The sequence below is a fragment of the Nerophis ophidion genome, linkage group LG17, assembly GCF_033978795.1.
Source record: "Nerophis ophidion isolate RoL-2023_Sa linkage group LG17, RoL_Noph_v1.0, whole genome shotgun sequence".
NCBI classification, from domain to species: domain Eukaryota; kingdom Metazoa; phylum Chordata; class Actinopteri; order Syngnathiformes; family Syngnathidae; genus Nerophis; species Nerophis ophidion.
This window is the reverse complement of record NC_084627.1, coordinates 52116562-52132071: the sequence shown is the minus strand read 5'-3', so window position 1 is coordinate 52132071 and position 15510 is coordinate 52116562. Positions and strand designations below refer to the sequence as shown.

Genomic DNA, 15510 nt, shown 5'->3' with positions numbered 1-15510 from the left:
GCCACCTCAGTAACGGGGATTTTCCGATTGTTTGTTGCTTTGATAAACTGCACGCATCATAGTTAGCCACCTCGGTAAAACACATGTCCAACTCTGAAACACTCAAAGCAGAAAAAACTTGTTCTAATTTAACTGACTCCTTACCCAGACCAGTAGTCTCGCATTTTCCATCTAAATCCGTCTTCGGGATGGAGGGAAGTGGTGTTCTGTGGGGATTAGCCTTCTGCTTTGTTTTAAGCCCCGCTCGGCATCCGCGTTTCCGATCACACCGCTGGCGTCCGCTCCTTAGACGGCCCCCGCTGCTACTAGACTCCCCTGCTTCACAGGCCGCTGGATGTAGCCGCCGATGTATTCCCATGCTAGTTAGCAAGTCTAGCACGCAAGTGTCTATCAGTCCAAAACGGCCTGATTCGTCCACATCCAGAAGTGTCTGGCGGTCGTACGTGATCACGGAGTGACCACGATGCGAGCCAGCCATAAAGTTTGTGGAATTGTCCGGTATTTCTGCCAAATGTTCCATCTTTAGCAGGAGCTCCTCGAGAGCGCAGCCCGTCCGGGCGCCGCCATCTTGAATCAATACAAATTTACCTTGTATTGTAGATGACCCGACTCCCCTTCCCCCCCAAAATTGACCTTGTAGTTAACAAAAACCATGAGGACACAAATGAAATACATATTGACCTTGTATTGTAGATATCACAAACCATGAGAAAAAAAAAAAAAAAAAGGCCCAAAATACATAGACCTTGTAGTAACAAAAAGCATGACAAATAAAATACATATTGACCTTGTATTAGAGATGAGACACCCCCCAAAATTGACCTTGTTAATAGAAACCATGACACAAATAAAATATACATTGACCTTGTATTGTAGATATCAAAAACCATGAGGAAACAAAAACAATGACACAATATACAGACTGACCGTGTAGTTAAAATACAAATTTACCTTGTATTTTTGATGACCACACTCCTTAAAATTGACCTTGTAGATAACGAAAACCATGACACAAATTAAATACATACTGACCCTGTATTGTAGATGACTAGACCCCACAAAATTGACCTTGAAGATAAAAAACATAAAAAAAAAAAAAAACATCTACCTTGTATTGTAGATATCAAAAACCATGAGGAAATAAAAACAATGACAAAAACCCCCCCACAAATTGACCTTGTAGTTAACATAAACTTTGGTCATCTACAATACAAGGTAAATGTGTATTTTATTTGTGTCCTCATGGTTTTTGTTAACTACAAGGTCAATTTGTGGGGGGTTTTGTGTCATTGTTTTTGTTTCCTCATGGCTTTTGATATCTACAATACGTATTTCATTTGTGTCCTCATGGTTTTTGTTAACTACAAGGTCAATTTTGGGGGGGAAGGGGAGTCGGGTCATCTACAATACAAGGTAAATATGTATTTTATTTGTCAGACTCTCCTTCCCCCCCAAAATTGACCTTGTAGTTAACAAAAACCATGAGGACACAAATAAAATACATATTGACCTTGTATTGTAGATATCAAAAACCATGAGGAAACAAAAACAGTGACACAAGTTAAATACATACTGACCTTGTAGTTAAAAACCATGACACAAATACTAATTTACCTTGTATTGTAGATGAACAGACTCCTTAAAATTGACCTTGAAGAAAAAAAAAGAAAAAGAAAATATACATAGACCTTGTATTGTAGACCAGACCCCACAAAATTGACCTTGAAGATAAAAAACTAAATGTTATTTTCAATTATTGCACCCACACAAGGAACCATTACATCAGCCTGGGGTGCAGCCTGAGTAGAGAAACAAAAAAAAAAAAAAACAGGGACACAAAGGAATTTAGAACAAACATTTAAGACACATGAACACAAATCAAGTCATTTGCGGCAAAGAGGTGAGTTTTAAGCTGTGCTCTAAAAGTGTCCAGAGTGGTGGCGGACTTGACTTTCAGGGGGAGCTTATTCCATAGGCCAGGTACCATCATTGAAAATGCACGGTCTCTCTTTGTCACTTGGTTTGACTGTGGGACCTTCAAGGTCATCTGGTTGTCAGATCTGAGGCAACGACCAGGCCTGGAGCTGATAGGTTGGTCCAGGAGATGTTTGATGTAAGCTGGGGCAAGACCACGGAGCGCTTTGAAGACATACGTAAGGATCTTAAATTTCACTCTGCTTCACCAGGAGCCAGTGAAGGGAGGAGAGGATGGGAAAAATGTGTTCCCTCATTTTTGTGCCTGTCACCAGCATTTTGTACCAACTGCATGCTATATATGGTCTTGTCAGTGACCCCAGCATAGAGGGCATTCCATTAGTCCAGTCTGCAGAAGATGAGCATTAACACGACCCTCCGGAAGTCACTGGGGGAAAGGACGGACTTGATCTTGGCTATTGTGCACAGTTGGGGGGTTGGAGTTCCCGAACAGAAGAATTTCACTCTGTCATTGAGCTGCAGGAAGTTTTGACATCCACTCTTTTATGTCCTGCAAGCAGTCCTTCAAATGGTCCAGTCCAGCTGGATCGTCTGTCTTGAGTGGAAGATAGATTTAGTATCATCAGTGTAGAAATGAAAGGAAATTTTATGGCGACGAATGACTTGGCTGAGGAAGAGCATGTAGATGGAGAACAGGATGGAACCCAGTATTGAGCTCTAGGGAACCCACAGGTGAAGTTAGCACAGCGGGAGGAATGTTTGGCTCTGTTCACAGAGAAGGTTCCGTTGTTGAGGACGTAAACCAGCACAGGGCTATGTTAGTGATGTCAACCTCTTATTTCCCCAGAGACACAATACATCCAACATTGGCCGGCCACACACACACACACACACACACACACACACACACACACACACACACACACACACACACACACACACACACACACACACACACACACACACACACACACACACACACACAAAAGCAGCAACTATCAACCCCCCCCCCCGCCTCGGGTGAAGGTAATGTAACTATTGTAAACCAGACTTTCAAACCAAGGATGGCACAACATTTATTTAAACCCCAAAATGTCAAAAGGTGAACAACAACAAGAAAGCCAGCACCAACATCTCTGCAGATGTTTGGTGATGCATGGAGAGCTAAGAACCTTTTGTAAATACATCTTACATAAAGCATCACAAGTGCAAAAATATTCACAGCGTACTTTTCAGCTTGGAGATCACAACTTTGAAATGTCCCAACACCCAGCTTTTGACAACCATAGTAGGGCCAGATCAGTGAGGGCAGGTGTGTTCACCTGTAGCAAACACTCAGCCCCACCTTCATTCATCCATCCATTTCCTACCACTTATTTCCTTTGGGGTCACGGATACCTATTTCAGCTACAATCAGGCCGGAAGGCGGTGTACACCCTGGACAAGTCACCACCTCATCACAGGACCAACTTAACATCACAAAATGAAAATGCTACGCCCACCCTTCTTTCTTTCTTTCTCTAACCCTACTTTGGGCATGTGCATTACGTTTTCAGAACATGGTCACTACTGCCTACTTTGTCTTGTTATATTCTTATTTTACTGTTATGTATATATATATATATATTTTTTCCCCCCATTGTTGCTTTTTATTTTTTATTCCTATTGTAATATTTCTCTATTGTGTTTCCATTTAAACCCCCATTATTTACTTTTATTTAAATTGATCTCAACTCTGTACACTGCTGCTGGAATTTTAATTTTCCTGAAGGAATCAATAAAGTACTATCTATCTATGTTGACATTCACAAGATGCCTTCATGAAATTTATCTTTCTCAGGACAAAAATAAACACTCCAAAACATATACATATGGAGCCTATGTATTGTTAATGCTCATTGACATGCTCCACACATATGTATTATAAATGCTCATTGACATGCACCACACGTATGTATTGTTAATGCTCATTGACATGCTCCACACATATGTATTATAAATGCTCATTGACATGCTCCACACATATGTATTATAAATGCTCATTGACATGCACCACACGTATTATAAATGCTCATTGACATGCACCACACGTATGCATTATAAATGCTCATCGACATGCTCCACACGTATGCATGTATGTATTGTTAATGCTCATTGACAGACTCCACATGCATGTATGTGTTGTTAATGCTTATTGACATGCTTGACATGACATACAAACATGTCAAGCCTGTCAATGAGCATCAACAATACATGTCAAGCATGTAAATGAGCATAAACAATACACACATTCATTCATGCCGGGGCCTGTAAATGACCATAAACAATACATACATGTCGGGCCTGTAAATGACCATGAATAAGACATACATGTCGTGCCTGTAAATGAACATGAATAAGACATACATGTCGTGCCTGCAAATGACCATGAATAATACATACATGCCGGGCCTGTATACGAGCATAAATACATACATGTCAAGCCTGTAAAAGAGCATAAAACGCAACATACATAAACATTGGCGTCGCACACGACCAACGCCAAACCAATTAGTCCGCCCTGAGATGGGTAGGTTTTGAGTTCAAACCCCGCCTGAGTCATACCAAAGACTATAAAAATGGGAGCCATTACCTCCCTGCTTGGCACTCAGAATCAAGGCTTGTAATTGGGGGTTTAATCACCGAAATGTATTCCCGAGCTCAGCCACCACTGCTGCTGCTCACTGCTCCCCTCACCTCCCAGGAAGTGATCCAGGGTGAGGAGTCAAATGCAGATAATTTTGCCACACCTAGTGTGTGACAATTATTGGTTCTTGAACATTGGCCTCAGACTACCAACGCCAAACCAACATTAGCCTTGTCGACGACCGTCAGGAACAAGAGTGAAGCGTCTTGCTCAAGGACACAACGTACAAGACGAGGTCAATAGAAGGTGGGAATTGAACCAGGAATTAAAAGTAGGGGAGACAGGACCTTCTCTGTGGTCGGCCCTAAGCTGTGGAACACTGTGCCCCTCCATACTCAAACTGCTCCCGATGTGGAGTGTTTTAAGTCTCGTCTTAAGACCCATTTTTATTCTTTGGCTTTTAACACTACATGAGTTGTGTGGTCAAAAAATATAATCCTTTAAGTTTACAATTCAGAAAGTTTTATGAAGCATAATTGTAAGCACACTACCACAAAACACAAATTGCTAGCCTCCGATGTTATGAACATTTTTTACAGTTGCATTGTATTGAAAATGAGGACATAGCAAAACATTTATTCCTTTAGTGGGAAAATACATACATAGAATAAAATTTACTTATTGATCCCTGGGGGATGTTAAACACCACAGTTCGCTCACAAACTATGATGATAATAATATATATATCATTGTGAGCGAACTGGGGTGTTGAATTTCCCCCAAGGATCAATAAAGTACATTCTATTCTATGTATATATCTATTATTGTTAATTTAAATTTTTTGTTTTTATACAGTCATTGGGGGAGCTTAAGATAGTATTCAAATGTTGTTTTTAATATTATTGTGCCGCACTTTGGAAACATTTTGTTTAAATGTGCTATATACGGTAAATAAAGTGGATTGGAGGAATCCACAGGTTGCTGGCACGGTCACTCTACCAACCGCACAGTCCCCAAAATAAACCAAAAGGACATTGACTTTGTATAGGACATATACTAATAAATAGGGCTGTGAATCTTTGGGTTTCCCACGATTCAATATCGATTCTTAGGGTTGCAATTCGATTTTTTCTATTCAACGGGATTCTCAATTCACAACAATATTTTTCCAATTCAGAAGGATTGTGTATTCATTCAATACATAGATTTCAGCAGGATCTACCCCAGTCTGCTGACATGCTAGCAGAGCAGTAGATTTAAAAAAAAAAAAAAAAAAGCTTTTATAATTGTAAAGGACAATGTTTTATCAACTGATTGCAATAATGTAAATTTGTTTGAACTGTTAAACGTACCAAAAATATGACTTATTTTATCTTTGTGAAAACATTGGACACAGTGTGTTGTCCAGCTTATGAGATGCCATGCAAGTGTAAGCCACTGTGACACTATTGTTCTTTTTTATTATTTTCATAAATGTCTAATGATAAGGTCAATGAGGGATTTTTAATCACTGCTATGCTGAAATCATAATATTGATACTGTTAATCATTTTTGTTTCACTACTTTTGGTTTGTTCTGTGTGGTGTTTGTGTCTCCTCTCAATTGTTGTTTATTGCAGTTCTGAGTGTTGCTGGCTCAGCTTTGGAATTAGATTGCATTGTTATGGTGTTGCTGTGCAGTGGTTTGTTGGGTTGATTAATTTAAAAAATATATATTTTTTCCTTTTTTTAGTCAATTTTTCTAAAAATGAGAATTGATTCTGAATCGCACAATATGAGAATCGTGATTCTAATTCGAATTGATTTTTTTCCCCACACCCCTACTAATAAATATTAAAATCTATAAAGCGCACACACACACCAAAAAGCAGCAACTATCACACCCCGCCTTGGGTGAAGGTCATGTAAGCATTGTAAACTGGACTTTCAAACCAAGGACGGCAAAACATGCAGTTTAACACTAACATTTATTTAAACCCCAAAATGTCAAAGGTGAACAACAAAAACAAGAAGAAAGCCAGCACCAACATCTCTGCAGATGTTTGGTGATGCATGGATTGCTGACAACTTTATGTAAATACACCTTAAATAAAGCATCACAAGTGTAAAAGTATTCACAGCGTACTTTTGAGCTTGGAGATCCCAACTCTGAAATGTCCTTCTAAACACCCAGCTTTTGACAACCATAGTTGGACCAAATCAGTGAGGGCAGGTGTGTTCACCTGTAGCAAACACTAATCAGTGAGGGCAGGTGTGTTCACCTGTAGCAAACACTAATCAGTGAGGGCAGGTGTGTTCACCTGTAGCAAACACTCAGCCACACCTTGACTCTCTTAGCCAGCAGTTGAGAGCCATGGTGACTGACAGCTTGTCAGTAACTAAATGTGTCTTGTTTCTACATGTGTTCCTAAAACATGTGCATGTTTGTCACTAAATGTGTGTTGTTTTCTACATGTTGTGTTCCTAACACATGTGCATGTTTGTCACTAAATGTGTGTTGTTTTCTACATGTTGTGTACCTAACATGTGCAAGTTTGTCACTAAATGTGTGTTTTCTACATGTTGTGTTCCTAACACATGTGCATGTTTGTCACTGACTAATAAATGTGTGTTTCTACATGTGTTCCTAACACATGTGCATGTTTGTCACTAAATGTGTGTTTTCTACATGTTGTGTTCCTAACACATGTGCATGTTTGTCACTAAATGTGTGTTTTCTACATGTTGTGTTCCTAACACATGTGCATGTTTGTCACTAAATGTGTGTTTCTACATGTTGTGTTCCTAACACATGTGCATGTGCAGTGCGAATCAAACAATTTAAAAGCAGCAATAAAGCACAAGGGAGAAGCATCAAGACAAACAATAGAACGCCAGTGTAAAAGAGAAAACTGTCACAGCAACACAAACAACTTTAAATCAGCAAAGCACACATTAGAAGCATCAAGACAAACAATAGAACGCCAGTGTAAAAGAGCAAAATGTCACAGCAACACAAACACAACTTTAAATCAGCAAAGCACACTTTAGAAGCATCAAGACAAACAATAGAACGCCAGTGTAAAAGAGCAAAGTATTACTCACTGCGACTAAAACCCGTCCGATCCACATCCGTCAAAAAAGAATAATGATGAAGCAGTGAAGGAGGGACTCAGGTGGAACTAAATACAACTAATTAAACGAGGAACAGGTGTGCAGACACGGAGCAGATAGTAAAGGTGCCACAAAAGACAGAGAGCAAACAGGAAACAGTGAGAAAATAAGAGCAGCAGCACAGGAAGTGATTTCAAAGACAGGAAAAGCAAACATCAGCAAAGTGTCAGTAGCACTTCTGACACATCTATATATATATTAGACCAGGGTCTCAGACACGCGAGATCTTATTTTGCGGCTCCCACGCTAATATGAAAGTTGAATGTCAGTGAGAGTTTGATATGAATGGTGCTTGACAGCATTGTGGGCGGAGCTGAAGGAATCCACCAATCACGGTGTGCTATATGGCTCTCCAACAGTGACGTCACTTGTGTGACGCAGGCAGAGAAAGGTTTGAAATAAAGTTGAAAACGATGATGCTGTTCTTCCAAATTTAAGTTATTTAATGAATCTGAATGAGCCTATGGCTTTGTACTTTGTTTATTATGTATTCATTTCTTTGTATTCTATTTTTGTTATTTTGAATTTACAACCCCCTGGCGCTGTTTTGTACTGTTTTTATAATGTTTTGTAAAGTTTTATATTGTTGTTGGACTTACTGTTTGTAATTGTGGAAATGTATAAATAAAAAGAAAAAAGGTTTGAAATAAAGTTGAAAACGATGACACTGTGTTCCAAATTTAAGTTATTTAATGAATCTGAATGAGCCTATGGCTTAATTAATTTGCACTTGGTTATTATATATATATTTTTTTGTATTCTATTTTTGTTACTTTGAATTTACAACCCCCTGGCGCTGTTTGGACTGTTTTTATATTTTTTTGTAATGTTTTATACTGTTTTTGGACTATTTTGATTATTGTTTCTCATCTGTTTGTTATTGTTGAAATTTGTAAATAAACATTTAAAAAAAAAAGTTTGAAATAAAGTGGTCCTCGTGTAAAACTAGAGCCTGCGTCTTTGTTATTGTAAGCGAGAGTTTATATATGTCGCCAATATTGTATAAAAGTACAAAATAAGAAAGAGGGAGGCTGCAGTTTTACACTTTATTTAGGACCACTTTATTTACTTTCTTTCAAAAACCTCCGCTCCACTCAACCTGTCACCACTTCCGCTCCTCGGGCCTTCAAAATAAGACTCCAAGGCATATACTGTAGAAGAGCTTCTACCAGGAATTTAACACCACAAAGAGGCAAGCCCATAAAAATAGGTTACATACCTCCCCTCCTACAAAAAGAAACGTCCTCGTTTCAACACAATAACAGGATAAGTGCAAAAACAATACAGGCAGTTAAAAAAAAAACATATTAACCTGTCCCCCCAAATATACAGAGCCTCACAACACACAAAAACACAACAAAAAAATGTAACTGATGGTTTAAATATGTCGCCTATACTGTATAAAACCACAAAATAATGCTACCTATTTTATGGGCTTGCTTCTTTGTGATGTTAAGTACCTGTTATAAGCTGTTATACAATATTTGCCTCGCGCTCTTATTTTGAAGTCGCTGAGAGCGGACGTGGTGAGAGGTTGAGTTGAGCGGAAGTTTTTGAAAGAAAGTAAATTAAGTGGTCCTCGTGTAAAACTGGAGCTTCCCTCGGTGTTTGTTATTTTGTACTTTTATACAGTATAGGCGACATATATAAACATCTCCTCCACTCATCGTGTCACCACTTCCGCTCTTAGGGCCTTCAAAGTAAGAGCTCATGGCATATAATGTATAACAGCTTTTACCAGGAACTTCATTCATCCATCCATTTCCTACCGCTTATTCCCTTTGGGGTCGCGGGGAGCGCTGGTGCCTATCCCAGCTACAATCGGGCGGAAGGCGGGATACACCCTGGACAAGTCGCCATCTCATCACAGGGCCAACTTAACATCAGAAAATGAAAGAGGCTCCGCCCCCTTCCTTATTTCTGTGTGGCCACGCCTACTTTGGTCATGTTGACATTGATAAGGTGTCTTCATGAAGTTGATCTTCATCTCAGGACAAAAGTAAAGACTTCAAGTACTGCATCATCTCTTCCTTTACTAGTACTTGACAAAGTCACTTGGAAGTAGGAGTACATCAAAGTACAACACAAGTACTTTGCTGAAAATAACACTCAATATTAAATTGCAGGACATTCACCTATTTGTTACCTAACCCTAACGTACAACATGTAAATTAAACATACATTTAGTGATAACATTCTCTTTTCATTTCATAATATCAACATTTATTCACATTCAGATATTTAATGGTCACACATTCTGTTACTTATTACTTTTATTTTTTATTCTCTGAAATGAGGCATTCATTCATGTATTATTCTCAACATGCATATATAAGTATTCCTTTGTTTTTATTGTACACAAACATGTATTTAATATTAATACACTAAACATGTATTTAATATTAATACACTAAACATATATTTAATATTACTACACTGAACATGTATTTAATATTCATACACTAAACATATATTTATTCATATACTAATCATATATTTAATATTCATACAGTAAACATGTATTTATCATTTTTACACTAAACATATATTTAATATTCATACACTGAACATGTATTTAATAATACTATACTAGACATTATTACATTTAATAATCCTATACTAGACATGGGCTTCACGGTGGTAGAGGGGTTAGTGCGTCTGCCTCACAATACGAAGGTTCTGTGTAGTCCTGGGTTCAATCCCAGCCTCGGGATCTTTCTGTGTGGAGTTTGCATGTTCTCCCCGTGAATGCGTGGGTTCCCTCCGGGTACTCCGGCTTCCTCCCACCTCCAAAGACATGCACCTGGGGATAGGCCCCTCCCACCTCCAAAGACATGCACCTGGGGATAGGCCCCTCCCACCTCCAAAGACATGCACCTGGGGATAGGTTGATTGGCAACACTAAATGGTCCCTAGTGTGTGAATGTGAGTGTGAATGTTGTCTGTCTATCTGTGTTGGCCCTGCGATGAGGTGGGGACTTTTCCAGGGTGTACCCCACCTTCCGCCCGATTGTAGCTGAGATAGGCGCCAGCGCCCCCCGCGACCTCAAAAGGGAATAAGCGGTAGGAAATGGATGGATGTACTAAACATATATTTAATTATATACTAATCTTATATTTAATATTCATACACTGAACATGTATTTAATCACATACTAAAAATTTTTAATGTTCATATACTAATCATATTTTTTGATATTCATACACTAAACATGTATTTATTATTCTCTAAATAAGGCGCTCTTGGAAATAAATAATTTCTTTGTGTGCAATTGCGGCGCACATTCCCTCTTCATAAATCTGGTCATTCATACACTAAACAGGAATTTGATATTCATTCACCAAACATGTTTTAAATAATTATACACTAAACATTTGTTTAATATTTATACACTGAACATGTATTTAATATTTATACACTAAACATGTATTTAATATTTATACACTAAACATGTATTTAATATTCATACACTAAACATGTATTTAATATTTATACACTAAACATGTATTTAATATTCATACACTAAACATGTATTTACTATTAATACACTAAACATGTGTTTAATATTTATACACTAAACATGTATTTAATATTTATACACTAAACATGTATTTAATATTATACACTAAACATGTATTTAATATTCATACACTAAACATGTATTTAATATTTATACACTAAACATGTATTTAATATTCATACACTAAACATGTATTTACTATTAATACACTAAACATGTGTTTAATATTTATACACTAAACATGTATTTAATATTTATACACTAAACATGTATTTAATATTATACACTAAACATGTATTTAATATTCATACACTAAACATGTATTTACTATTAATACACTAAACATATATTTAATATTTATACACTAAACATGTATTTAATATTTATACACTAAACATGTATTTAATATTCATGCACTAAACATGTATTTAATATTTATACACTAAACATGTATTTAATATTTATACACTAAACATGTATTTAATATTTATACACTAAACATGTTTTTAATATTTATGCACTAAACATGTATTTAATATGTATACACTAAACATGTATTTAATATTTACACACTAAACATGTATTTAATATTCATACACTAAACATGTATTTAATATTTATACACTAAACATGTATTTAATATTTATACACTAAACATGTTTTTAATATTTATGCACTAAACATGTATTTAATATTTATACACTAAACATGTATTTAATATTTATACACTAAATATGTTTTTAATATTTACACACTAAACATGTATTTAATATTCATACACTAAACATGTATTTACTATCAATACACTAAACATGTATTTAATATTCATACACTAAACATGTATTTAATATTTATACACTAAACATGTATTTAAGATTAATACACTGAACACGTATAAAATAATCATATACTAAACACATATTTAATATTCATATACTAATAATATTTTTTTAACATTCACACAGTAAACATGTATTCATTATTCTCTAAATAAGGCACACTCGGAAATAATTAATTTATTTGTGTGCAATTGCGGCAGAAGTCCACTGGAGGGCGCACATTCCCTCTTCATAAATCTGGTCATTCATACACTAAACAGGAATTTGATATTCATCCACCAAACATGTATTAAATAATTATACACTAAACATATATTTAATTTATATGCCAAACATGTATTTAATATTCATACACCAAAGACGTATTTGATATTTATACACTAAAAATGTATTTCATATTTATACACTAAACATGTATTTAATATTTATACACTAAACATGTATTTAATATTAATACACTAAACGTGTATTTAATATTCATACACTGAAATATTCGTACACTAAACATGTATTTAATATTCATATACTGAACATGTATTTAATCATATACTAAAACATTTTTAATGTTCATATACTAATCATATTTTTTGATATTCATACACTAAACATGTATTTATTATTCTCTAAATAAGGCGCTCTTGGAAATAAATAATTTCTTTGTGTGCAATTGCGGCGCACATTCCCTCTTCATAAATCTGGTCATTCATACACTAAACAGGAATTTGATATTCATCCACCAAACATGTATTAAATAATTATACACTAAACATATATTTAATTTATATGCCAAACATGTATTTAATATTTATACACCAAAAACGTATTTAATATTTATACACTAAAAATGTATTTCATATTTATACACTAAACATGTATTTAATATTAATACACTAAACGTGTATTTAATATTTATACACTGAAATATTCGTACACTAAACATGTATTTAATAATCATATACTGAACACATATTTAATATTTATATATTAATCATATTTTTTAACATTCATACAGTAAACATGTATTTATTATTCTCTAAATAAGGCACACTCGGAAATAATTAATTTATTTGTGTGCAATTGTGGCAGAAAACCACTGGAGGGCGCACATTCCCTCTTCATAAATCTGGTCATTCATACACTAAACAGGAATTTGATATTCATCCACCAAACATGTTTTAAATAATTATACACTAAATATATATTTAATTTATACGCCAAACATGTATTTAATATCCATACACCAAACATGTATTTAATATCTACACACCAAACATGTATTTAATATTAATACACTAACCATGTATTTAATATTAATACACTAACCATGTATTTAATATTTATACACTGAACATGTGTTTAATATTTATACACTAAACATGTATATTATTACAGTAAACATTTATTTAATTTTAATAAACTAAATATATATTTAATATTAATACACTAAACCTGTATTTAATATTAATACACTAAACATGTATTTAATATTCATACACTAAACATGTATTTAATATTAATACACTAAACATGTATTTAATATTTATACACTAAATATGTATTTAATATTCATACACTGAACATGTATTTAATAATCATATACTAAACACATATTTAATATTCATATACTAATCATATTTTTTAACATTCATACAGTAATCATGTATTTATTATCCTCTAAATAAGGCACACTCGGAAATAATTAATTTATTCGTGTGCAATTGCGGCAGAAGTCCACAGGAGGGCGCACATTCCCTCTTCATAAATCTGGTCATTCATACACTAAACAGGAATTTGATATTCATCCACCAAACATGTATTAAATAATTATACACTAAACATATATTTAATTTATACGCCAAACATGTATTTAATATTTGTACACTAAACATGTATTTAATATTTATACACTAAACATGTATTTAATAGTATACACTAAACAGGTATTTAATATTTATACAATAAACAAGTATTTAATGTTCATATATTAAACAGTTGTTTAATTAATATTTATAACCTAAACATGTAAAAGAAGAATTGGAAGTCTGGAACACTAAATAAGGCACACTTGGAAATAATGAATTTCCTTATGTGTGCAGTTGCAGCAGAAGTCCACAGGACGGCGCACGTTCCCTCCAGAGTGCATTGCTGTCATTAAAAGACACTTGGGCAATACCCAGACTTGCTTCTTCGTGAGTCTGCTCCTCTAAATAAGGGAGGCTCGGAAAGAATGATGACTTTCCCCCCATGCCAAGTCTGGGACACTAAATGAGGCACACCTGGAAATAATGCATTTCTTTGTGTGCAGTGGCAGCAGATGTCCACAGGAGGGCGCACATTCCCACTTCATAAGTCTGGTCTTCGCTGGCTCTCTCAAGGGTGTCATTAGCTTTTAAGTACGGGTGGGCGGGGGATGGGGAGGGGCTTAGACCCCAGGAAATGCACAGGATGCGAGCGAACATAGCGCACGAGCACAAAACTTCACAAATGGCTAGCAAATATATATATATATGAAATACTTAAATCAATCAATGTTTATTTATTTAGCCCTAAATCACAAGTGTCTCAAAGGGCTGCACAAACCACAAAGACATCCTCGGTACAGAGCCCACATAAGGGCAAGGAAAGACTCACCCCAGTGGGACGTAGGTGACAGTGACTATAATGAGAAACCTTGGAGAGGACAACATAAACTTTATTTTATTTTGCAAATAATAAATAACTTAGAATTTCATGGCTGCAACACGTGCCAAAGTAGTGGGGAAAGGGCATGTTCACCACTGTGTTACATCACATTTTCTTTTAACAACACTCAATAAATGTTTGGGAACTGAGGAAATTAATTGTTGAAGCTTTGAAAGTGGAATTCTTTCCCATTCTTGCTTGATGTACAGCTTAAGTTGTTCAATAGTCCGGGGTCTCCGCTGTCCTATTTTACGCTTCATAATGCGTCACACATTTTCGATGGGAGACATGTCTGATTGATTGATTGATTGATACTTTTATTAGTAGATTGCACAGTTCAGTACATATTCCGTACAATTGACCACTAAATGGTAACACCCCAATAAGTTTTTCAACTTGTTTAAGTCGGGGTCCACCTTAATCAATTCATGGTACAAATATATACTATCAACATAATACAGTCATCACACAAGTTAATCATCATAGTATGTACATTGAATTATTTACATTATTTACAATCCGGGGGGTGGGATGAGGAGCTTTGGTTGATATCAGAACTTCAGTCGTCAACAATTGCATCAACAGAGAAATGTGGACATTGAAACAGTGTAGGTCTTATTTAGTAGGATATGTACAGCCAGCAGAGAACATAGTGAGTTCACATAGCATAAGAACAAGTATATACATTAGAAGTACATTTGAGTTGTTTATAATCCGGGGAGATGGGATGTGAATGGAGGAGGGTATTAGTAAAG

At 35.6% G+C, this 15510-nt stretch overlaps 1 long non-coding RNA gene across 1 annotated transcript; it reads right to left on the bottom strand.

Moving 5' to 3' along the window:
• Positions 1-1844: 1844 nt before the first annotated feature.
• Positions 1845-7898, bottom strand: LOC133536547 (uncharacterized). The gene is made up of 2 exons (XR_009802482.1): positions 7645-7898; positions 1845-2530 (listed from the first exon to the last, which is right to left on the bottom strand). It is a non-coding gene; the product is annotated as an uncharacterized LOC133536547 (long non-coding RNA).
• Between the last annotated feature and the right edge of the window lie 7612 nt (positions 7899-15510).